Source organism: Theropithecus gelada, chromosome 2 (assembly GCF_003255815.1).
Source record: "Theropithecus gelada isolate Dixy chromosome 2, Tgel_1.0, whole genome shotgun sequence".
NCBI lineage: Eukaryota > Metazoa > Chordata > Mammalia > Primates > Cercopithecidae > Theropithecus > Theropithecus gelada.
The window spans coordinates 140,374,875-140,401,335 of NC_037669.1; the positions used below are offsets into that span (position 1 = coordinate 140,374,875).

Genomic DNA, 26,461 nt, shown 5'->3' on the forward strand with positions numbered 1-26,461 from the left:
AGCACAGTGGAATTTATAGGAATCAGGGAGGGACTGTGGAAAAGACAGAGTAAGGTACAGGGAATGACTTTACAGGGATTAGGATTTGGGAGATGAGAGTGACTTGGGAGTGATGACTGATGTAGAGAGGGATAAAAAACAATTAGTAAGAGCCAGACCTGGTGACTTAGAATACAAAAAGCCAGTTGGTAAGGTAGAGGACACCCATAATTATTTATCCTATTTTACTTTGAGAAAACCAAAGATAGGCACCTACATGGATATTTGTACCAGAAACTGAATCTGTAGGTAAATAATTAAAGAATGTTTTGTTGCTGTTGCTATCATTCCCTCACTCTATTGCATCTTCGTTTTGACAGTAGTCTTGGGAAAACATGGTATAACTAATACCAATTCATTTCATCATTATTGTTTATGTTGCTTTAATAAGGTTTTTTGTATCATAACTCCTGTCTATATTTAAATGTATCTTCCTACTCCAAATGAAGACTATGTTCTCATAAGGGAACGTAGATTATTTTGATTTATAGGCACCTGGCTTGAGGGAGGTTAAGGAATAGGGCATAGAGATCCAAATAAAAAAAAACAGACAAATGCCTCCTTCAACTAATTGAGTACACAAATATTACAGTGATGCTCCACTGGGAGTTGTAAGTGTAATTCATTTATACATCCATCTTATGCATTATGTGACCCCAAATATTTCTATATATTATTCACACTTAATTTTAATCACTTACCCTAAAGAATTTGTGGCCTACTTCTTATTGCCTATCTACTGCTCACGTGATATTACTGAATATTAGTTTTATTCAGAATGATGTGCTCAGATTAAAAAAATATGACTCCTCAGGCAACCTTAACAACTAAGGCTGATCACATGAGATATAATTCTGTAAAATGACATATAAAAATGTCTATGTATGTGTATATGTATATAGAGAAAGTGGGGCTTCCAGGAATGCTATTGTTTTTTCTGATATAACAAACAAAACTGGAAGTGTGTGATTTCCCCCACTGTCCCCACCAGTGCTTCCTGCTTGTCAACAGCTGAGCAAGAAAATAAAGCAAGCTTGGTTTCCAGTTGCTATGAAGAAACTGTGCTGGTCCTCTGCTGCCTTCCTTAGTACACCTCCAAAACGATCAATCCTTACATACCATATGATCACTAAGGCTTATTCTTTGTGGTCTTTCCCCCATATGGTGCCTCTATGGACACAAGAACTTTCAGAGATTTAAGTTTTTTAATTTGGTTGTATCATTTCTTCCTTGTCCTAAGCTCCGCTTGCCACCATAAGCCACTGCCACATGTGGAGCTACTGCCTTATGCTAGCTCTGTGCCTACCTCAATCTCCCTAACGTCTCACAAAATTAGAGCTGCCTTTCCCTAAAATAACTAAAAGATCATTTGCATTAATGTTGGTATCCTAGTACAGAAAGAGGTCTGTATTAAGAGATAAATTTTACAGTGATAGGCAAACACTATTATATTGAGGCAAATGCTTTTTAAAAGAGATGACACATATTTCATACCGGTTCTCACAGGGAAGTATTTCAAGTTTCTAAATTCATGCTGACTGAAACTCTGGCATTTTACAAACCAGATGTGTTTGTTTAAAACTTTCTTCTCATCTGTAATACTATTAGGCAATCAAAAAACTATAGCTGTAAACTAGAGATTTAACAAATGAGTAGCAGAAGAAAATATGAAAGGATCTTCACAGAAGTGAGTAAATAACATAATAATAAATGAAATGGAGAAGAATTTGCTAGCAGTCAAAAAATAAAAACAAAACCAAAACCCACTATGGCCATGAGGAACTTAGAAAGGTCACAGATGATAAAAATCAATTCAAACATCAACCCTTTGATTTTCACTAATTTGTTTCCTGTTCTGAGCCTCATACATTTTAAATAAACCATTGCTTACATTTTTTACTATAGATTTTTACTTAGCCAACTCATATACTGATCTTCATTCTATACCCAATTGTAAGCCCATTATAGGAAAGAGCTCCATGGAATCCATCCTCACTGTGGTTATAGGTCACTTTAACTCCAGCATTCCACAGTCGGGTGACGTACATGAGTCCATCATCTCTTAAGATGTCATACTGACAGGTGACGATATAGGTCAGGTGATGATATAGGCCACGCAACTTGTCATCAGCCAAAAAAGGGGCTGCCCTCATATCTAGGAACCCTGGATATTTTTTAGCCAGCTCAGAACTACTTATGAGTTGGAATATAACAAAAGTGGCCTTTCTTAAACTTCTCAGTGAGCAAGGAAATCCAATTAACAAATTTGAACAGATGGTTTGATTCCATCAGTACATGTTGATTAAAGAACATGATTTTTCAAGTGATCTGTCTGTGGTAAAGTATTCACTCCAGAACCTGACCATGAATGGTTTGGACGGAACTAGAGAGTCTAGGTTTTCCCGATGTGATAGTAAATCCATGTCAAGAGTCTGAAGGGCAAGATATGTTCAAGACTGAAGCTTGAGTTTAATCTTGACATCTGGATATTCTATGAGCTGAAAAACAATTAAAAATAAGTTTCTTGAATAAATAATTTTCATTTGAAAACATTTTTATTTAAAAACAATACATTGATGTGAGATTAATTAAGATTCTCAACAAGATAATCAGAAACAACAAAAATATATCTCAGGAACTTTCCCAATTTCAATATTATAGGAATCTGTAATATAATACTATTAACGTAAGCAAAATGATTTGTGCTATTTTTTTCATTGGTGGGGAAAGAGACCATCTAATCTGTGATTAAAAAGCAAAATCTCAGGCCAGACACAGTGGGTTATGCACTTTGGGAGGTCAAGGTGGGTGGATCACCTGAGGTCAGGAGTTCGATACCAGCCTTGGCCAACATGGTGAAACCCAATCTCTACTAAAAATAGAAAAATTAGTCAGGCATGGTGACTCACATCTGTAATCCCAGCTACTGGGGAGGCTGAGGCAGGAGAATCGCTTGAACCCAGGAGGCAGAGGTTGCAGTGAGCCAAGATCATGCCACTGCACTCCAGCCTGGGTGACAGAGCAAGACTCCGTCTCAAAAAGAAAAAAAAAAAAAGATCAAATAACTAAGAATTCTAATTGGCTGTAACACTGAACAAATTAGTTCTGAGTAAGTCCTATAGGCCCTCTGTGAAACATGTGGATCAGATTGATTTGTTTTTTAAATGGGAATATTTCAAGTGTGTTCTTTCTCTTCCTGCTGCAATCATCTGTATAATTATCTTTTTACATTTCTATATGGCAGTGGTATCCTAATTAGAAAATAACTATCTCAGTGTTATGTGGGAGATTGGGAGCCATAAATACAAAAATATTTATTAAAGTTAAGCAAGAACATATTAGGATTCTCATTCCTGCTGTAAACGTCTAATTCATTTTAATTTTCATGTTTTAAATATTCAAATTATAGTAGTGTTAAGACAAATATTATCTATAAATCAACATACATATTTTCAGGGTGTGCGAAAAGTTTCCTGTTAATGGGGTACTAAATTAGGGAAGTAGACACCAGCAATTTGAGTTTTAAGAACGACTTCAGGTGATTCTGATGCAAGCTAAAATTTGGGAGCCACTGGTATAGGTCGTAAATAGTCATTATGCATTCTGGTGCTTCTCAGATCAAAGGTTAATGGGTAAACTGGAAGCCTATTCCTGAAAACTCACAACAGCATTTTCTGTATAGCGCTGAAGAAAGCACAGCATGCTGACATTCTTCCGGGAATATAAATATAACTTTCCAAAAATAAAAAATAAAATATGCACATACCGCAGCAAAACCAAATAGCAGCAAATTTTATTTTATTACATTTAAAACAAAGTTAATAATAAGAACCACTTAGTAAAATAAAATATTTATAAGTCCATTAGAATATTTTTATATAAAAATAATTTCTGAATTTAAATAATCAGTTTAGTGTTATAGCTCAAGTAAGATTGCCACACACATTCCATTTAGCTCAATATCTAGTATGAAAGATGCTGTTTACATTAATAGAGGTGTGGTAAATAATTAAGTAGGTAGCTGATAGGTGGTTGATTTTAGATAAGAAAAAACGAAAATATTTTATATTTTACCAATAAATCAACTTTACAGGTAACTAAATCTTTGAACCTGCAGCTGTTTTATTAAGCTGTCTTTTATTATTAAATAAAATAAGCATAGAAAATCAAGCACATTGGCTGGGCACGGTGGCTCACGCCTGTAATCCCAGAACTTTGGGAGGCCAAGGCAGGCGGATCACGAGGTCAAGAGCTGGAGACCATCCTGGCCAACAGGGTGAAACCCCGTTTCTACTAAAAATACAAAAATTAGCTGGGCATAGTGGCACGCGCCTGTGATATATGCATATATGCGTGTGTATATATATGCATATATACATATATATATATATATATATTTTTTTTTTTTTCAGATAGAGTTTTGCTCTTGTCACCCAGGTTGGAGTGCAATGGCGCGATCTGGCTCACTGCAACCTCTGCCTCCCGAGTTTAAGAGATTCTTCTGCCTCAGTCTCCTGAGTAGCTGAGATTACAGGCGCCCACCACCATGCCCGGCTATATATATTTTTTTTATTTTTGGTAGAGACACGGTTTCACCATGTTGGTCAGGCTGGTCTTGAACTCCTGAGCTCAGGTGATCCACCCGCCTTGGCGTCCCAAAGTGCTGAGATTACAAGCGTGAGCCACCGCAGCAAGCCTACTGTTACATTTCTAAGTATCTTTTTCTCCCATTCTCTTACCTCTCTTTTTGGTATAACATTTTTTTGTTATTTTTTTGAGACAGAGTCTCGCTCTGTGGCCCAGGCTGGAGTGCAGTGGCCGGATCTCAGCTCACTGCAAGCTCCGCCTCCCGAGTTTACGCCATTCTCCTGCCTCAGCCTCCCGAGTAGCTGGGAGTACAGGCGCCCACCACCTCGCCCGGCTAGTTTTTTGCATTTTTTTTAGTAGAGATGGGGTTTCACCGTGTTAGCCAGGATGGTCTCGATCTTCTGACCTCGTGATCCGCCCGTCTCGGCCTCCCAACGTGCTGGGATTACAGGCTTGAGCCACCGTGCCCGGCCTTGGTATAACATTTAAAGCACTATTGGATTTTCAGACTGTATCTACTATATCTTTAATCTACTTTTTTGTGTTATTTACCTTTTTGGCTCTTCAAGTTTCATTTTGCATGGTTACATGAGTTGATATGACTCACCTTTCCCATCTATCAATTTACAAATGATCTCTTCAGCTGTGTAAAATTACTTATGCCATTTTTAAGGTTTTAATTTTTATAAGTTTATTTTTTTGTTTCAGAATTTGTTTTTTTTAACAAACCTCGAATTTTCTGCTGAAATTTGTAACCCTCATTTTCACTGAAGAAAGTAGAACAATTGTTTCACGTTCTGTGGCTGATAGCTCTAAGATCTAAATTTTGTAGAGTATTTCTATTGTCTGCTGATTCAACTTGCTTTCCTTCATGGTTTCTTGCTTACTTGTTTGCCCAAGTATATTTTACAGTGTTTTGGGCATTCAATTTCACAAGGTATTTGCAATAATAATTTAAAGACTATGATGGTATCGTATTTCTCCAGCAATGTCTTTTATGTATTTCAGTCAATCACACAGTAGTAATTACCACTCACACTACCTTAATTTAATTTAAATTCAAAGCTTGAGGTTCCTCCAGCCATCTGGATGATGTGCAGCAAGGCTTTAAATGGAAGTGAGTTTTGTTTTACATCGGGTTCACTTTGACTCTGAGAGTATATTTCTACAGGGCGTCACTTAAAGAGAGGAGTGATTTATGAGTGTACTCATATCTGCAAGGATTTGAATGTATAACCCTGAGAAGCTTCCAAAGCTCATCTTGGTTTAATTGTTTCCTTTTGACTACCATATGTCTTTAGGGCAGAGAGGATGTTGAGTGCTACAATTATTTTTTGTGAATTTTTCTCTTTTTAGTCTTTTAAAATTTTTGGCCTAGAAGTTTTCTATATCTTTTTAGCCCTTTACAAGATACTTTAGCTAGATTTTTAATAAGTATGGGTCAGAATTAACTGGTTCATCATTTTAGAAGTCTAAACTCCATAAGAAGAAAGGCTTATTATGTAATATAATAAAAATAAATTGATGCTTGAAGAGATTAGTTGGCTTGTCTAAGGTCATTGCTGGACATTGCTTCAGCTCCAATAATCTGTGCCTCCTCATGGGTTAATTGTACTGCACTAGGAGGCCTCTCAGAGCAACAATGTGTAGGCAATATATAATTCAATTTTGGGGAAGTTGCATGTATCTGTTCTGTAGTATATTAGAATGAATCACAAAATTTGTATTTTTCCTTTGGCTAGAAATCAGAAAAAGGTTATCTTGAATGTACCAATAACCAAAATTTACACATTTCCAAAGTATATAAAATAAATAATAAAATCAGCGAAAACAATATTTTTTGCACAGTAAATTGAGATGTGATATTTACTATCAAAGTCAGTAGTTCAATTGCAGAATCAGTTATTAAACTACAGACATTCATTTGCAAAGTTTATGTAATTATTTTTCCCTGTAGAAACATTGCTTCTAAGATATCACTGCCTGGTTTATTACGTCAAAGAAAAAGTACCTAAAACAATTTTATCCATAATATAGTAGGCTAGTTATAATTATGGAATACTTTAAATTGACAACTCATAGGTGTATAATTTTAACTAAATGTCATGTAAACGATGTGAATAATATATGAAAAGTATAATTTCTTCTGCAAGTATATAATATCTATGAATCTGCTAACATTTTTTTCTAAAAATTTTATCTGAAGTAAATATGTTTAAGCATAGGATATTTAAGAACTAAAGCAAATCTGAGCATCATATCTGTTGGGTCACCGCTGCAGCTGGACTTCCACCAGCAGTGCCTCCGGAAATGCCAATTCTTTTAGGGTCTATACCATATTTTTCAAGAATATCTTGGCATAACAACCATCTTAGTGCATTATATACATCTTCAAATTGATTTGGAAAGTGATAGTTAGGTGCTATCTATAGCTGTGGGCAGAATAATAATTTTTAAATCAACCATTTTTAATTAAAAGGTATATGATTTTCTGCTCACTGTAACCCTAAAATCAAAGGTAAACTTTTTCTTTAGCAAACCTGATACTTTGGGTCATCACAAATCCAAAAACAGATTTCATCCTTATGATGATGCTCTATATGAAAACTTTTACAAAGGTCATTTACACAAGTAAACTCTTTAATACAAAACTTGGATTAAGCTTAAGGAAAAAACAAACACACAAGCAGGTATTACATTTCCCTAGATAAATTTCTTCCAGAATGTTTTTCTTCTGTGATCATTACACTTTGGTGGTAACCAATAAATGGTAAGCAAATCTTCAGAGCTGTTAGATTCTACCTTAATCTAATGGTCAGTTGGCATATGGTCACTACTGTGTTTTTTCAAATGGTTCTTCATTTTTCTACCCATTTTTATTGGGTCCATTTTCCAGGAATTATTGATCTAGAATGCTTTTTGAGAATAGATTTTGCTTATGTTCCCATGTGCAATTTGGTGGCTAATTGCTTCTGGTGAAGGATTTTACTCTGACAAACCTTGTAGTAACTTTGCTTTATCATCTAATCTTCAAAACAACCCTATTATGTATAAAATATTATATGATTCCCAGTTTAAAGATGAGGAAACTAAGCTAAAGAGATCACATTCAACTTGTACGAAGTTGCAGAATTAATTTTAGAACCCAAATTTGAACCTGATTGTCTGATTTCAAGACCCTCATTCTTATTCACTCTCCTAGTGAAAACTAGGCTGGAAATCCAGCAGAGGTAATTTGTCCATAAGATCCAATAGTTTAATTGTATTCTAACTATTTCTAAGCTTCCTGTTTCTGATTCCTGTTTGATCTGATTTATTATTTCCCATGTCTGTTCCTATAATGCTCAAGCTCACTTTCTCTATGCTCATTCTCTCAATTTCTTGGCATAACCAAAGAAATACCAAAAAACTGAGAGCATTTTCCAATATAAAAGCATCTGGCCAAAACCCAAACAAACCAAGGGTGCTCTTACTAGGTTGATACAACAACAGCATCAAGTCTATCGGTTCTTCGTCTTGACAGAAGGTCATAATTAAACAAAGCTGAAATTTTTTTTAAAAAAGAAGCAGCCAAATGAATTGATGAGTGTTTTTTTTCAACAGAAAGCCTACCTACTAGTACACCTTGTTCCTCATTGATATACTCTAGAAAAAATATTTCTAATATTTTATTGTAATTATAGAACATTAATTCTTCCCAGTGTTCCTTTTACATGTGCATTGTCAGCTTTCTCATTCATTCCTACATTTTTACACTGGATTGTTTAAACCAGTTTTTTCTCCTCAAGATTAATCTCCGCCTCCTTCATTTAGCAGGTGTTAGGTGTTGAAAGTACAAACACATTTATATTAGCTCCAACTTTAAGGAAGTCACAGTCTACTGGAGACAGGGGTAGGGAGGGAAGGCATACAAACCAAAAGCAGTAATGCAAAATAATAGTTTCTTTAATAGAGTACAGAAAGTGCTCTTTGGAAATCAAATTAGAATTCACAAAAACTCCCAGAGAGAGATACAGAAGAGTAAATAGGAAGTAGAAAGAGCTAAGACTTGAATTAGGTATTCATATTTTCTTGGCAGACAAGAAAGAATGTGTTTTGTTCTGTTTTGTTGTTTTGTTTTGTTTTGGTATGTGTATGAATTGGGGATGGGTCACACTTGTTTGCTATGGGGCTTGGGCAAATGCAGATAAGAAAATTGTTAAAAGATAAATAGAATTTGGTAGTAACAAGTGTCAGGAGAAATCATACAGTGGTGAAGGAGAAGTAACAGGATATGAGGTTCTTACAAAACCCATCTCTTGGGGGCCATGGAAAGAGGAGTAGATATTATTATGTTGTAACTTTTCCAAAATCAGGTGCTGAGTAATCTTGACATGTCAAATACACACTAAGTCTTAAGTTTTTATTTAACCTTTACTATAAAAAGTCATGCTCATATTTTTTATTGGAATACATATTTTTATGTTTTTCTTTAACATTGAAATAGTATTAGGCAAATGTTTTTTTTTCTGAGTTTATTCTTATTTAGTTCCTTTACCTTAGTAAACATATTTTCATTTTTCACAGATACTTTGATGTAAAAGTTTTCAAAGAAGGTCTTTGGGCAGAAGAGACTCGTGGAAACAGGTATGTCATACTCAGGTTTTCTGTTAGAAACATCACTGCATTGTTAAGTGATGACTTTACTATCTGAATTTAGAGAAAATAATAGAATCACCCCATTTACTTCTCCAATTTACATTCCCAATCTACATCAATACCCATCAACATCTACTTTCCTTCTGTCACAAATGAAGATATGTCCCTCTTCCTGTGTGTTGCCAATTCTTCCCATCCACATTGAATCCAATTTGCTTCCATATTCTCTAGGTCAGATAAACCCCCATCCCTTCCTCTAGCTAGCACTCCCCACATTTCTCCAATGTACCTCAATTTACCACCATCTTAACTTCAGCTTATAATCATGTTCCTAGACCTCCCATACATAATTATAAAATATATATAATAAAAACATATAATATAAAATATATTTGTAGACAAATAAAATAATTTTAGATTCTATAGCAAATAAAATTATATGTAAAATATATCATGTTTATATAAGTACATAAATGCATTAAACAAAATATATATGATATAATATGAAATCAAAATAAAATACCCCTATTCAACTCTGTTTCTTTTTTTTTTTTTTTGAGACAGAGTCTCGCTCTGTTGCCCAGGCTGGAGTGCAGTGGCGTGATCTCAGCTCACTGCAAGCTCCGCCTCCTGGGTTCACCCCATTCTCCTGCCTCAGCCTCCTGAGTAGCTGGGACTACAGGCACCTACCACCACACCCGGCTAATTTTTTGTATTTTTTTAGTAGAGAGGGTATTTCACCATGTTAGCCAGGATGGTCTGAATCTCCTGACCTGGTGATCTGCCTGCCTCGGCCTCCCAAAGTGCCAGCTCTGTGTTTTTAATCTAACACCTTCTTTCTCATTTCCTTAATATTTAAGCTTACAAAAAGACTAGAGTTACCATTTCTATTTCTTCATATTTAATCCACTGTTCAACTTACTTTGTTGTTTTTTACTGCAACTTTCTATCAAATTTGCAATTAATAATAAATGTCTAAGTTCGTGAAACAAGTTCTCTTCTTACCTGAGATTTGCTACAGCTTCGGGTAGTTATTATGCCCTCTTTCAGAATGAGATTTAAAATAGTTCTTTTACATCTACATAGCTCCAAAGAAATAAATTTTGGACAACTGAAGTGTTTTGTTATCTGACACGTATGTCTTGATATGATGGAGTCAACATTTCAGTAAAATGTATGTTATATGATACACTAAAATTTTTAACATGGAGCACATACCAGCATCCCCCATACACCAACCACCACCATGAATATAAACTAAGCCCCTTCTTAGTATCTCTGACTTTAGTGTTGGCACATATACATGGACAGGAATATTATTGAAAGTTGTCTCCATCACAGTGACATTTTCTTCAGATGTAGGTGGGACTTCTTGAAAGCTCATAAAGAACATTGCAGTGTTCATGAAATGATTGATTTCCAAAGGGTTCGGCCGACAAAACCTAAAAGGAGACATAGGAAAAAAAATACTAATTTACAAATATCAAATGCCAGCGTTGCTTATGAACACAGAACTATGCATAGGTATTCCCAATGGTCCTGTCTCAGTCTCACAGGTGAATCTGAATGGCACAGTTGGAAATACCGGAGGTTTAGTGGTGTTGTCACTGAGTTGCCTTAGGTTAAAAAAAAGTAAGGAATTACTGAGGAATTACAACTTGATAAATTCCATGCTAGACAGTTTGAGTTACAAAGATAAATAAGACAACTTCTCTTTTCTAAAGAAGCTCAGATTCAAGAAGGAAAAATAGATGTGTTAGCAATTACAAAACAACATCACCGCGTATCTCATAAATATGTACAAAGAACTTTGTCAGTGGTCAGTGGCTCAACTAGCTGCCTGGATGAGAAGTGAAGAGGAGTTTTCAAATAGCCGGTGAGCCCTGATATGAGTACTGAAGGGAGAGCAGAGTTTGGCCAAAGGGGAAAATCTCATGCTAGGCCAAAGCAATCTCCACAAGGACACTTCTATTGTAATCAGAGAAATGCATGTAGTTTGGTAAAACAATAAAGATGTCTGTACAGGGATCCATAAAGAAGAAGGACCTCCAGAGGTGAATATGAGCCAAATCCTGATGGACCTCTAATGTTGGGATTCCAAGGATAAGGAAGACTTGCTTTCCTATCTTAAGTTGGAAACGTGGATTAAAGGGCTGGGTGATCAAACAGCTAGCTGAACCTCTTTCCTATTAATGAAAATTAAATAAGTACAAAAGAAATAACAACATTGTCTATTTTCAACACTAAATTGTCCCCACCCTATTCCGGAAGAGGAAGTCAGGAAATACAGTTCCTGGAACTCCTTGCCAGTGTAATTATAATTAAGTTATGCCACAGAGAGGCACTCTTATAAGACTTAGAGGACAGAAAAGAAGGAAAAGCCATTATTTTTTGATTTTGCAATACTGTGGGTATTCATACAGACATTGACAAATATGTGGCTTTTAATGCTTCTGATTGTCCTTCTGAGAACTGCCACTTCAGTAATGCAGGCAGCTGGAATTATTGATGACTGCTCCTCACTCCCCCATTCTAAAGATTGTGTATCTCAAATCTTCTATTCTGAATTGATTCCTATTGACCTCCTTATAGTGGTGTCTGTATTCTGAAAAAATCATGATTGATAAAGCATATGGTCTAAAAGGAGGTCTCAAAAAAGAACATTTAAGACATGTGTTAGAATTAGATATCTGATCTGGTTAGATGTAAAGACAGTAATAGCCTCATTGCCAATGTAAAAATGAAATTCTGTTAATGCATGAAATGCAGTAGCAACTGTTACTTAGTTCAACAACTGTTGTAGTTTCTATTAAGGGAGAGTTTTCAGACATTAAGTGACTTGCAAAAAAAAAAATATTATGTAAGTAATGATGAGTCAAGCAGCGACTGCATGTGAAATGTAACAGAAAGAAGCATTACATTCTCAGGATTTTAGTTTTCGTCTTAAATTACAGTCAGGAAAGCAAATACTACTATACCTTCCCGGAAAGAAATCTCTTATATCTTACATCTCTGTCTGAAAATAGAAACAAAGTATCGTGGAACTGCAATACCAACCGAATTCATGGTCCTCCTGGATGTCTTAGTCGAAAGTTGAAATTTGGTCTGACATTCATATCTAAATAACATTCTGAGTACTGGATTAGAACCATTTGTATGGGTTCTGATGAACCTAAACACTCTGAATTCCAAAGTCCCACCAAACCTCCCCTGGCAGAAACAGCAGGTAACAGTCTCATTTAAGAAAGATTAGATGCCAGAATTCTTCTGGAGGTTTTAAATGAACAGATACATTGACAATACTTTTTCCTGCGTGTTTATTGGTTTGTTCACTGATGAGAGTCCCTGGGAATGCTCAAGAGCACTGGGAACCCTAATCCCCCTGAGTTCCCTATGAGAACCCAGAGGAGTTGGTAGCATTGACGTCTCTGCAAAGATTCTCTTTTGGTCATCCTCAGAGGAGTCCCTGAAGTGTAAGTTTCTTCTGGCAGAGAGTGGGTCTTCAATGCAGGTGAATATGTTATGAAAACCAAATGTACTGAATGTCCACTCTGTGCAAAGCACAGTGCTAAAAAGTGCAATTGATTAAAGATGCCTGTTTTACAGAGTCCAGTCTTCATAGACTCTATGAATAAGCTCAACTGTACTCGTAAATAAGATTTAATACAAGGCAGAATGAGGAAAGACCTTGAATAGGGGGCTAAGGTAGGAAGAGGAGTGGGATCAATTCTAACTGACCATCATGGAGAAAGTTTCTCATGAATGCTCTATTTGATCTTAATCTGAAAAATGTATTTAAAATTTTTAGATTCAGTGAGAAAGGCCAGAGCAACTTGATCAAAATCCTGAATGAAGGACATTATTTCATAGGTGTTTACAAAAACCATTTTATTTGAGAGCTAACTTTCTTGGGCTATATGGTTGAAATTATCCTGGGAAGCTCTACTACGATGACATTGTGGGGTGCTGTATTCAGAACACAATTGTCCATTCTTTCTTTACAGGAGTATTAACAAGCAGCTTAATATGCCCTAATGAGCCAACAACAAAATAAATTTTTTATATATATATAATGTTAACATGTATGATTAAATATTATTAAATCGTGTAAACCACTGGTTTTTTGTTTGTTTTTATTTATTTTTATTTATTTATTTTCTTTTTTTAAATTGCTATACTATAAGTTCCGTGCAGGTTTGTTACATATGTATACTTGTGCCATGTTGGTGTGCTGCACCAATCAACTCGTCAGCACCCATCAACTCATCATTTACATCAGGTATAACTCCCAATGATATCCCTCCATCCTCCCTGCTCCCCATAATAGACCCGGGTGTGTGATGTTCCCCTTCCCGAGTCCAAGTGATCTCATTGTTCAATTCCCACCTATGAGTGAGAACATGCGGTGTTTGGTTTTCTGTTCTTGCGATAGTTTGCTGAGAATGATGGTTTCCAGCTGCATCCATGTCACTACAAAGGACACAAACTCATCCATTTTATGGCTGCATAGTATTCCAAGGTGTATATGTGCCACATTTTCCTAACCCAGTCTGTCACTGATGGACATTTGGGTTGATTCCAACTCTTTGCTATTGTGAATAGTGCCGCAATAAACATACGTGTGCATGTGTCGTAATAGCAGCATGATTTATAATCCTTTGGGTATATACCCAGTAATGGGATGGCTGGGTCATATGGTATTTCTAGTTCTAGATCCTTGAGGAATCACCATACTGTTTTCCACAATGGTTGAACTAGTTTACAATCTCACCAACAGTGTAAAAGTGTTCCTATTTCTCCACATCCTCTCCAGCACCTGTTGTTTCCTGACTTTTTAATGATTGCCATTCTAACTGGTGTGAGATGGTATCTCAATGTGGTTTTGATTTGCATTTCTCTGATGGTCAGTGATGATGAGCATTTTTTCATGTGTCTGTTGGCTGTATGCATGTCTTCTTTTGAGAAATGTCTGTTCATATCCTTTGCCCACTTTTTGATGGGGTTGTTTGTTTTTTTCTTGTAAATTTGTTTGAGTTCTTTGTAGGTTCTGGATATTAGTCCTTTGTCAGATGAGCAGATTGCAAAAAATTTCTCCATTCTGTAGGTTGCCTGTTCACACTGATGGCAGTTTCTTTTGCTGTGCAGAAGCTCTTTAGTTTAATTAGATCCCATTTGTCAATTTTTGCTTTTGTTGCCATTGCTTTTGGTGTTTTAGACATGCAGTCCTTGCCCATGCCTATGTCCTGAATGGTATTACCTAGGTTTTCTTCTAGGATTTTTATGGTATTAGGTCTAACATTGAAGTCTCTAATCCATCTTGAATTAATTTTCATATAAGGAGTAAGGAAAGGATCCAGTTTCAGCTTTCTACTTATGGCTAGCCAATTTTCCCAGCACCATTTATTAAATAGGGAATCCTTTCCCCATTTCTTGTTTTTGTCAGGCTTGTCAAAGATCAGATGGCTGTAGGTGTGTGGTATTATTTCTGAAGACTCTGTTCTGTTCCATTGGTCTATATCTCGGTTTTGGTACCAGTACCATGCTGTTTTGGTTACTGTAGCCTTGTAGTATAGTTTGAAGTCTGGTAGCATGATGCCTTCAGCTTTATTCTTTTGACTTAGGATTGTCTTGGCAATGCGGGCTCTTTTTTGGTTCCATATGAACTTTATAGCGATTTTTCCAATTCTGTGAAGAAACTCATTGGTAGCTTGATGGGGATGGCATTGAATCTATAAATTACCTTGGGAAGTATGGCCATTTTCATGATATTGAATATTCCTATCCATGAGCATGGTATGTTCTTCCATTTCTTTATGTCCTCTTTTGTTTCACTGAGCAGTGGTTTGTAGTTCTCCTTGAAGAGGTCCTTTACATCCCTTGTAAGGCGGATTCCTAGGTATTTTATTCTCTTTGAAGCAATTGTGAATGGGAGTTCATTCCTGATTTGGCTCTCTGTTTGTCTGTTACTGGTGTATAAGAATGCTTGTGATTTTTACACACTGATTTTGTATCCTGAGACTTTCCTGAAATTGCTGATCAGCTTAAGGAGATTTTGGGCTGAGATGATGGAGTTTTCGAAATATACAAACATGTCATCTGCAAACAGGGACAATTTGACTTCTTCTTTTCCTAACTGAATATCCTTGATTTCTTTCTCTTGCCTGATTGCCCTAGCCAGAACTTCCAGCACTATGTTGAATAGGAGTGTTGAGAGAAGGCATCCCTGTGTTGTGCCAGTTTTCAAAGGGAATGCTTCCAGTTTTTGCCCATTCAGTATGATATTGGCTGTGGGTTTGTCATAAATAGCTCTTATTATTTTGAGATACATTCCATCAATACCAGATTTATTGAGAGTTTTTAGCATGAAGGGCTATTGAATTTTGTCAAAGGCCTTTTCTGCATCTATTGAGATAATCATGTGGTTTTTGTCTTTGGTTCTGTTTATATGCTGGATTACGTTTATTGATTTGCGTATGTTGAACCAGCCTTGCATCACAGGGATGAAGCCCACTTGATCATGGTGGATAAGCTGATGTTGGCCTCATAAAATGAGTTAGGGAGGATTCCCTCTTTTTCTATTGATTGGAATAGTTTCAGAAGGAATGGTACCAGCTCCTCCTTGTACCTGTGGTAGAATTCGGCTGTGAATCCGTCTGGTCCTGGACTGTTTTTGGTTGGTAGGCTATTAATTATTGCCTCAATTTCAGAGCCTGCTATTGGTCTATTCAGGGATTCACCTTCTTCCTGGTTTAGTCTTGGGAGAGTGTAAGTGTCCAGGAAATTATCCAGTTATTCTAGATTTTCCAGTTGATTTGCGTAGAGGTGTTTATAGTATTCTCTGATGGTAGTTTGTATTTCTGTGGGGTCGGTGGTGATATCCCCTTTATCACTTTTTATTGTGTCTATTTGATTCTTCTCTCTTTTCTTCTTTATTAGTCTTGCTAGCTGTCTATCAATTTTGTTGATCTTTTCAAAAAACCAGCTCCTGGATTCATTGATTTTTTTTGGAGGGTTTTTTGTGTCTCTGTCTCCTTCAGTTCTGCTCTGATCTTAGTTATTTCTTGCCTTCTGCTAGCTTTTGAATGTGTTTGCTCTTGGTTCTCTAATTCTTTTAATTGTGATGTTAGAGTGTCAATTTTTGATCTTTCCAGCTTTCTCTTGTGGGCATTTAGTGCTATAAATTTCCCTCTACACACTACTTTAAATGTGTCCCAGAGATTCTGGTATGTTGTATCTTTGTTCTCATTGGTTTCAAAGAACATCTTTATTTCTGCCTTCATTTCGTTATGTACCCAGTAGGCATTCATGAGCAGGTTGTTCAGTTTCCATATAGTTGAGTGGTTTTGATTGAGTTTCTTAGTCCGGAGTTCTAGTTTGATTGCACTGTGGTCTGAGAGACAGTTCGTTATAATTTCTGTTCTTGTACATTTGCTGAGGAGTGCTTTACTTCCAATTATGTGGTCAATTTTCAAATAAGTGTGATATGATGCTGAGAAGAATGTATATTCTGTTGATTTGGGGTGGAGAGTTCTGTGGATGTCTATTAGGTCTGCTTCGTGCAGAATTGAGTTCAATTCCTGAATATCCTTGTTAACTTTCTGTCTCATTGATCTGTCTAATGTTGACAGTGGGGTGTTGAAGTCTCCCATTATTATTGTATGGGAGTCTATATCTCTTTGTAAGTCTCTAAGGACTTGCTTTATAACTGTGGGTGCTCCTGTATTGGGTGCATATATATTTAGGATAGTTATCTCTTCCTGTTGAATTGATCCCTTTACCATTATGTAATGACCTTCTTTGTCTCTTTTGATCTTTGATGGTTAAAGTCTGTTTTATCAGAGACTAGGATTACAACCCCTGCTTTCTTTTGTTCTCCATTTGCTTGGTAGATCTTCCTCCATCCCTTTATTTTGAGCCTATGTGTGTCTCTGCATGTGAGATGGGTTTCCTGAATACAGCAAACTGATGGGTCTTGACTCTTTATCCAATTTGCCAGTCTGTGTCTTTTAAATGGACCATTTAGTCCATTTACATTTAAGGTTAATGTTGTTATGTGTGAACTTGATCTTGTCATTGTGATATTAGCGGGTTATTTTGCTCATTAGTTGATGCAGTTTCTTCCTAGCATCGATGGTCTTTACATTTTGGCATGTTTTTGCAATGGCTGATACCGGTTGTTCCTTCCACGTTTAGTGCTTCCTTCAGGATCTCTTGTAGGGCAGGCCTGGTGGTGACAAAATCTCTAAGCATTTGCTTGTCTGTAAAGATTTTTATTTCTCCTTCACTGATGAAACTTAGTTTGGCTGGATATGAACTTCTGGGTTGAAAAGTCTTTTCTTTGAGAATGTTAAATATTGGCCCCCACTCTCTTCTGGCTTGGAGAGTTTCTGCTGAGAGATCTGCTGTTAGTCTGATGGGCTTCCCTTTGTGGGTAACCCGACCTTTCTCTCTGGCTTCCCTTAACATTTTTCCCTTCATTTCCACTTTGGTGAATCTGGCAATTATGTGTCTTGGAGTTGCTCTTCTTGAGGAGTATCTTTGTGGTGTTCTCTGTATTTCCTGTGTTTGAATGTTGGCTTGCCTTACTAGGTTGGGGAAGTTCTCCTGGATGATACCCTGAAGAGTGTTTTCCAACTTGATTCCATTTTCCCCCTCACTTTCAGGCACCCCAATCAGACGCAGATTTGGTCTTTTCACATAATCCCATACTTCTTGAAGGCTTTGTTTATTTCTTTTTCCTCTTTTTTCTTTAGACTTCTCCTCTCACTTCATTTCATTCATTTGATTCTCAATCGCTGATACTCTTTCTTCCAGTTGATTGAGTCGGTTACTGAAGCTAGTGCATTTGTCACGTATTTCTCGTGTCATGGTTTTTATCTCTGTTCAGTTCGTTTATGGCCTTCTCTGCATTGATTATTCTAGTTATCCATTCTTCCATTTTTTTTTAAGATTTTTAGTTTCTTTGCACTGGGTACGTAATTCCTCCTTTAGCTCTGAGAAGTTTGATGGACTGAAGCCTTCTTCTCTCAACTCGTCAAAGTCATTCTCCATCCAACTTTGATCCATTGCTGACGATGAGCTGTGTTCCTTTGGAGGGGGAGATGTGCTCTTATTTTTTGAATTTCCAGCTTTTCTGCCCTGCTTTTTCCCTATCTTTGTGGTTTTATCTGCCTTTGGTCTTTGATGATGGTGATGTACTGATGGGGTTTTGGTGTGGGTGTCCTTTCTGTTTGTTAGTTTTCCTTCTAAGAGTCAGGATCCTCAGGTGTAGGTCTGTTGGAGATTGCTTGAGGTCCACTCCAGACCCTGTTTGCCTGGGTATCAGCAGCAGAGGCTGCAGAAGATAGAATATTGCTGAACAGCGAGTGTTCCTGTCTGATTCTTGCTGTGGAAGCTTCGTCTCAGGGGTGTACCCCGCCGTGTGAGGTGTGGGATGTCAGTCTGCACCTAGTGGGGGATGTCTTCCAGGTAGGCTTCTCAGGGGTCAGGGACCCACTTGAGCAGGCAGTCTGTCCCTTCTCAGATCTCAACCTCTGTGTTGGGAGATACACTGCTCTCTTCAAAGCTGTCAGACAGAGTCATTTGCATCTAAAGAGGTTTCTGCTGCTTTTTGTTTAGCAATGCCCTGCACCCAGAGGTGGAGTCTGCAGAGACAGGCAGGCCTCCTTGAGCTGCTGTGAGCTCCACCCAGTTCGAGCTTCCCAGCAGCTTTGTTTAGCTACTTAAGCCTCAGCAATGGCAGGTGCCCCTCCCCAGCCTTGCTGCTGCCTTGCAGTTAGATCGCAGACTGCTGTGCTAGCAATGAGGGAGGCTCCGTGGACGTAGGACCCTCCCGGCCAGGTGTGGGATATAATGTCTTGGTGTGCTGTTTGCTAAGACCCTTGGTAAAGCACAGTATTCAGGTGGGAGTTACCCGATTTTCCAGGTCGAGCTGTACCAGCTGACCAGCACTGATTGTCTGGCACTCCTCAGTGAGATGAACCTGGTACCTCAGTTGAAAATGCAGAAATCACCCATCTTCTGTGTTGCTCGTGCTGGGAGCTAGAGACTGGAGCTGTTCCTATTTGGCCATTTTGCTCCCAAGCCTACCACTGTTTTTAAAAGTAGTGATTTTGCAACAGTCGTTGAGTTAAACTATACAATAGTCTAATTTCCTAATTCATTTATTGAAAGGTCTTTTATAATTATTATTCTGTTATTTAATGCTGTCTCAGATTAATTTTATCCAAAATCATATATTCAGTTGTTACTAGGTTTTTCCTGAAGTTAAGAAGTTAGTTATAATCAAAACAAAAGGCAACAATTAACCAACTAACAGCTATTATAGATAGATATAGATAATAATGACTTCATAATGTATACATTAACCTATATAATGTACTATATGTATATTTACATTGAGTTATATGTCTTATTTAAATCTATACCTAATCCATACAGAAATCTGTGTTCATACGTATATCTATATTGAAACTCATATATTTATCTATATAAAACTGTCAGTTATTTTTCCACAAATGTCACTTGGGCATGATTTGCTATGTTTTTTTTAATCTTTTTGGCACATGTTAGCTGGGAAAACTTTTTGTATGATTGCATCAGGAACTAAAATCACAAATATCCACTGATAATACTAGCAATTTTATGCAGAAAGATACACATAACTACTCTATTTATTGAGTTTTTAATCCTTGCCAGATACTTGCTTTCCATCCATGCACCCATTTGGCTCTCAGTAAAATCTGGTAAGCAGTAATATCTTTCTAGTTTTTAGATGAGTCTACTGAGGTAAAAGTGATTAAGACACTGTTCATGTAGGTCCCCAGAGGCAGTAAGTGCTGGCATGTAGACTAGTGGTCACTCCTGAGCAGCCAATATGCTGCTCCTTAGTGACCAACATTATGAAAGGCCCGAAGAAGAGAGAAGATGACCAGAGACACAGTGGTCACCAATCCCTCAGTATTTGTTGAACTTTCATGGATGTGAGAGTCTATGCAGAAACCTAAAATCGAGGTCACCCTGGGCCCAGCCCAGAATCTAGCAGGATTGCTGTTTCCTGTGGCTAACCCCATTTCCCTGCCCAATCATGCTACATCTGGGTCATTATTGCTGGAGTAATCAGCCTCCAAAGCCTGTCAGACACTGACTAAGCATTTGTGTTTCACCCTCACCTGCATGAAGTTCTATTCTTCTGGCTACAATTGTGACATCACAGCAGTCCTTTCTCGAAACTGTGTGCTTTTTGTGGGTCTAACTCCTAACGTCCCTTTGGGACAGCTGCTGGGCACCAGTAAGCAGGGAGGGCATTGTTTGACACTTTTTCCCACAAAAGTAATTTATGCTGACTTAGTTGGTCCTCCCTGGATTTAAATCAGTTAAGTACAGAAATACAAGCCTGTTTTTCAAAACATAAATCACTGGCCTCAGCTATTTCATCTGTAAAGAAAGTTTGTTATGTTTCAACTAAATATTTTATTAAAATAATACAGAAAGGTATATGCAATACAAACTAAAAATAGGAATTTAGCTGTGAAAGTACTAATTGTAACATATGGGAGAAAATACTAAGCATAATATTTTGCAAGGGCATTCTGTAATCTCACAAGTTTTTAGATTCTATTAGTAAGTGTAGTAAATATATAACAAAAGACTGAGGATTCATCAGCATTCAAAACATATTGCCTGGTGTCTGAAATCTGAATTGAATGACAGGAGTTTTATACTTTATTCAGCTGTCTTCTCTTTAGTGGAATATGATGAATTGGAGCAGTGGCTTAATGGACATATCTTTATACTGATCATCTTGCTCTCTTTTTACTGACACTATAACCTAAAAGCAATTTTTGATATAAATTTGAAACATTAAATGATATAGAATAAAATTCTGACTAACTCTGAAATTTATATCCCTCAGTGTACATACAAAATTGTTTATTGGTGAATCTTAATCCATCGTAGAAAGGTCTATTACCCAAGAAAAAATAATAAAATTGAATTTCTAATGATTCAAAGTTAAACAGGGTCCAGGCCTCTGGCTACACCAAGTTAGAGCTTTGTTTACCCAGTGTGGTTATTCAACAATTTGGAAACTCAAATTATCACTGGGCTTTGAAGTTCATGCTTTGGAGGCCAGCCAGTGTATCTTTGGGTAGGCCATACCAGGAAAAAGAAGTAAGCAGGGCTGTGAGAATCAATGGCAAATAGAATGAAAACAGAAGATAAAACTATTTTTTTTTTTTTTTTGAAAATGACCTCAAACCTAAAAGCTTAAAACCCTTACAATCTGGTGTAACGATAGAAAACTCTTTTCACAAACGCTAATAATCCCTAGTCTGGGATAGGTCTGACAGTGTTACTTGATTGCAGTATTATTTCTTACTAAGCCTAAATTGCAACCTCAGAGTCCTTTCAAGGTCATGCTGAGCAATCTATCAGAATTGGCACTGTGGCTAAATATAATTGAAATTGCTACTCTAGAAGATAATGCTGCATCACAGACTAGTTGAGACTTGATTCAACTCAGTCACTTCCATTTATCTTCACCATTGAATTATTAAAAGTTTGAATTACCATTTTAATATATTATGCTCAAATTGATTGGTAACCACAAGGTAGGACCAGATGGCAATAAATTCAAGCAAGTTGTTGGGTTTTTTTTTTCTTTTTGGAAGGGTTGGAGGAAAAGGGGAAAAAATAAGGTACTTCATGAAAAGGTGATGATTTTATAGAGGTTTTGAAAACATGCCAGATTCTGTGGTAATCTGATGTACTTTGGCGAATACATGTTTTTCTTTTCTTTTCTTTTCTTTTTTTAAAGGAGTCAGGGCTTTAAGTTCCTTCAAATCTATGCTTTTCTTCTGCAGGAAACCATACAGAACATGAAAGCAAACAAATAATCAATAATCATGGTGATAAACTCTATTTCTTCAAAGAAACGAAGAATCAAAGAAAACCCATGAACTATAAATTACTTGCAGTGTTGAACCAAAGCAACTGAACTGCACAGCAAACAACTGTGATAGAGCAGAATGAAAGACAAAAAGGGAGAGTGGAGGGCTCTGAAGGTGGCAGATCTTTGAAAAAGATGTTAAGTATTGGCACCAAAGATGAAAGCACCTTGCCAAGTTTAAAGACTCTTGCCAGCAGGACTGAAACATAACAAGGCTTGATTACTAAGATAAGCGGCAAAAACAAACAAACAAACAAACAAACAAAAACCTCTAGGGTCCAGAGGTAACTGATCTCAAGACAAACCAAGTCTATAGTGGAAGATAACTTCGGGAAGGAGTGGCTATATACTTTGCTAACAATTGCCAGTAATAGACTGGGGGATTCAGGAGGACCAGAGAGGAAAACAGATGAAAATACGAAAGAGGGTTTTTGGCCGGGCGCGGTGGCTCAAGCCTGTAATCCCAGCACTTTGGGAGGCCGAGACGGGCGGATCACGAGGTCAGGAGATCGAGACCATCCTGGCTAACACGGTGAAACCCCGTCTCTACTAAAAAATACAAAAAGCTAGCCGGGCGAGGTGGCGGGCGCCTGTAGTCCCAGCTACTCGGGAGGCTGAGGCAGGAGAATGGCGTAAACCCGGGAGGCGGAGCTTGCAGTGAGCTGAGATCCGGCCACTGCACTCCAGCCTGGGCGACAGAGCAAGACTCCGTCTCAAAAAAAAAAAAAAAAAAAAAAAAAAAAAGAAAGAGGGTTTTATAGCTATATCAATATTTATCAATCTAATTGACAGATATGTTAGTCATATATATAAGTATAGCAATATATAGGTGTAATTTGATATATAAAAATTGTGTATACATTTTTTAATATTTATAAATTTACATATAAATATATGTATAAATATATATATATAGAGAGAGAGAGAGAGTAGCAATAGGAGCCCTTTAGGCACAAAAAGTAAAGGAAAAAAATCTTGACTACCTCTATGTCCCAGGAAATTTTTGTAATAGTTCGCCCAAGAAAACTCATCTTATTTTATTAAAGTATGAATAATACAAAAGTTGTATACATAACATTCATGCAAGTTACTATGTATTATATGAAAAGTAATAACAGGTTCTGACACATGAAGAAAACAAGCTAGAAAAAAGTTACTACAAAGATAAAATATATAACACGTTATTTCACAATTATTTTTAAAAATAACATAGAAGAAATATTAAAAAGCAAAAACACATATTCAAATAATAGGCAGATATTGGCAAATGACTGCTAGTCAAAAGGAAGGAAGGAGTGACTAAAAATTAGTACTAGTACTAGTACTGGTAGAACTCGGAAAAGCAATAAGGCAAAAAAGACACATAACTTCAGAAATCAAACCGAGGTAAAGAAACTCAAGGTAATATATATGATAGATACAAAAAAACAAACACAAGGAAGTGAAATGTAAAAAGAGACTAGGAACTTTCAAAGAGAAATGACATATTTTAGTATACAAATATATATATGTACACATACACAAAATAAATACAAATAATAAAATAGAGCAAAACAGTGACCCAAAATAAATATTTTTATAAATAATTCCAGAATAACTTTTTAAAAATAAGGCTTAAAGCTATATTCCAGTGAAACTGACCCAAGTCCAGTAACAACATACACTGGACCGTTTAACAAGTTTGAACTGAGTGAGTCTACTTACACACAGATTTTTAAAAATTAAACTTGAGGATGAAAAATATAATATATGTGGTATGCAAAACCCATATATACAGAGGACCAACTCTATATGCTAATAAAATGACTAGAAAATGAAGTAACTAATAGGAAATGAAAATGTGAGGCTGAATGTAGCGGCTGATGCCTGTAGTAGCAGGGCATTGGAGGCAAAGGTTTGGGGATTACTTGAGGCCAGGAGTTTAAAACCAGCCTGGGCAACAAAAGAAGACCCCATCTTCACAAAAAATGTTAAAAAAAAAAAAAAATAGCTAAGCATGGTGGTGTGTGCCTGTTGCCCTAACTGCTCGGGAGGCCAAGTAGTGGGAGGATCACTTGAGCCCAAGAGTTCCGGGCTGCGGTAAGCTATGATCACCACTGCACTCCATTCTGGGCAACAGAGAGATCAAGAACGTGTCTTTAAAACAAACAAACAAACAAAAACCACAAAGAGGGCCAGGCACTGTGGCTCACACCTGTAATCCCAGCAATTTGGGAGGTCGAGGTTGGCGGATCACCTGAGGTCAGGGGTTCAAAACCAGCATGGCCAACATGGCAAAACCCCGTCTCTACCAAAAATACAAAAAAGCGCTAGGTATGGTGGTGCAAGCCTGTAATTCCAGCTACTTGGGAGGCTGAGGCAGGAGAATCACTTGAACCCAGGAGACAGAGGTTGCAATGAGCTGAGATTGGACCACTGCACTCCAGGCTGGGTGATAGAGCAAGACTCTATCTCTAAAAAAAAAATAAAATAGAAAATAGAAAAAACGAAGGAAAACAAAAACCCTGAGAATAAGGCATGTATCACACTTATTCAGGGCTGCAATAAATGCCAGTAGAGAATGTTGAAACACCTAAAAAATATATGCAAGGAAACAGAGTGTGAGCCAGGTGTAAATATCCAGGCTAAGTGTCCTTTAATTATCTTTTTCTTTTGCTACAAGAAGGCAGTTTGCTACAGAGAAGTTTCAAGGAAATCATGAATGGCTTCATATCCAAGTAGTTAGCCTCACTAGAAAAGAACCACAGGTTTCCGAGGGCCAGTGTGGACACTGAGGGCAGCCAGCCAGGAAACTGCCCTGTCACCTCAGTGGCTCACTCTCCTTCAGCTGAGAATCATGCTGTGTGTTCCATTTCCCTTGGCCTTTTACCAGTTGACCTTTCGACAGAATATTTCAATAAGAATACATTTTCATGTCCGAATCCAAGATTGTTGTGTAGAATTTTCTATAACTAATCACAGTGCCTCTCAATTCTACCTTTTCTGAAGTTTATACTTCATAAATACTTCATTCTGTCAGTATTCATGCCATGAAAATCACAGTAAGATTGTTTTTCTCAGCCAGCATATTTTGTTTTCTAATATTTAAAATTAAAATTACTTGAATACTTCCTTCATACTTATTCTATTAGGGATCTGTGTTAAAGAATAAAGTTTTTTTATTTTTTAAGGTTTGAAAATCGTCAAGCAAACTTTAAGAGCAAAATTTCCAAGACAGCAGGAAGTTTTAAAAATAATATAGCTGATAATTATTTTCTCCTGATTAAACTTAAATATTCACAGAGACAGTGAAATTCTGAACTTACCAAATTTGTTACCGTTTTCACATGTGCAGCTATCCACACCAGCCAACAGGGTTCCTCAATATCATCTGGGAGAGGAGTATAAACATAATACGCCCCAAGGACCCTTGCAATCAGAAACAAAATAGTCTTTCTTCCCATGATGTTCCCTTCTGCTTTTTCTACTTTGGCAACACAGCAAATACATGTTTGAAACATTCAGTGGCTGAATTTTCATTGTTTTAAGTCCTGCCATAAAGTGTTACATAACTTCCTGAGTACAAATTCCACTGTTGAGTTTTTCATTTCATGGGCCTAAATAAATATACTTAGCAGAACAACAAAGGAGAGCTCTGAGAAACAATCAGCACTTATTTTCTGCAAGTTCTGTCCAATCCAACAGCCTTATTATGTTGCTAGGCAGTTAGTAAACATTTAATGCGCAGTTACTAAGAGTTGAATACTGTGTTTTTAAAAAGGCCATGTGACAGTGCAGGAAACCCAGTGTATGTCTCAAATAACAAACCTTAGAGTAAGGAAGAACAAACATAATTTTTTTGTTGTTATTATCTTTTGTTTTGTGTTTTTGAGATGGGAGTCTGACTGTCACCCAGGCTGGAGTACAATGGCACGATCTCTGCTCACTGCAACCCCCGCCTCAAGGGTTCAAGCAATTCTCCTGCCTTAGCCTTTCAAGTAGCTGAGATTACAGGTGCACACCACCATGCCTGGCTAATTTTTGTACTTTTAATAGAGATTGGGTTTCACCATGTTGGTCAGGCTGGTCTCGAACTCCTGACCTCAGGTGATAAACCCGCCCAGGCCTCTAAAAGTCCTGGGATTACAGTCGTGAGTCACCGCGCCTGGCCCAAACAGAATATTTTAAAACTTGCAATCATGGTGGAAGGGGAAGCCGGCACATCTTCACATGGTGGAGCAGGAGATAGAGCAAGTGAAGGGAAGGTGC

At 37.1% G+C, this 26,461-nt stretch overlaps 1 pseudogene; it reads right to left on the reverse strand.

Moving 5' to 3' along the window:
- Window positions 1-1,938: 1,938 nt before the first annotated feature.
- Window positions 1,939-25,656, reverse strand: LOC112619387 (annotated as a pseudogene).
- Between the last annotated feature and the right edge of the window lie 805 nt (window positions 25,657-26,461).